Source organism: Eimeria mitis, genomic scaffold, assembly GCF_000499745.2.
Source record: "Eimeria mitis Houghton genomic scaffold, Emh_scaff3677, whole genome shotgun sequence".
NCBI classification, from domain to species: domain Eukaryota; phylum Apicomplexa; class Conoidasida; order Eucoccidiorida; family Eimeriidae; genus Eimeria; species Eimeria mitis.
Genome location: NW_013572018.1, coordinates 1,017 through 1,353, shown reverse-complemented (window position 1 = coordinate 1,353; position 337 = coordinate 1,017). Strand labels below are relative to the sequence as shown.

The 337-nt window shown below is 68.0% G+C and overlaps 1 protein-coding gene across 1 annotated transcript in view; it reads left to right on the top strand.

The window, feature by feature from the left end:
• Window positions 1–337, top strand: part of EMH_0068410 (uncharacterized protein) — a gene marked incomplete at both ends in the record, with an annotated part of 5,184 nt that overhangs the window by 4,330 nt on the left and 517 nt on the right. The gene's annotated exons all lie outside the window — the stretch shown is intronic.

The window sequence follows — 337 nt, the reverse complement described above, 5'->3', positions numbered from 1 at the left end:
GTGCAGCTACGCTCAACTGCAGCAGCAGCAGCAAATACAGCAGCAGCAGCAAATACAGCAGCAGCAGCAGCAGAATATGAATTTCTTGTCTATACAAAAGTTGCAGCAACAAATTCAGACTCAACCCTCTCTCTTTCTGGGGGCCCCCCTGGGGGCCCCCCTCTCCCTGGGGGCCCCCCTGGGGGCCCCCCCCTCTCTGGGGGCCCCCCGTTCTCTGGGGGCCCCCCTCTCACTGGGGGCCCCCCTGGGGGCCCCCCCTTCTCTGGGGGCCCCCCTGGGGGCCCCCCTCATGTCTCTGGGGGCCCCCCTGGGGGGGCCCCCCTCTCTGGGGGCCCCA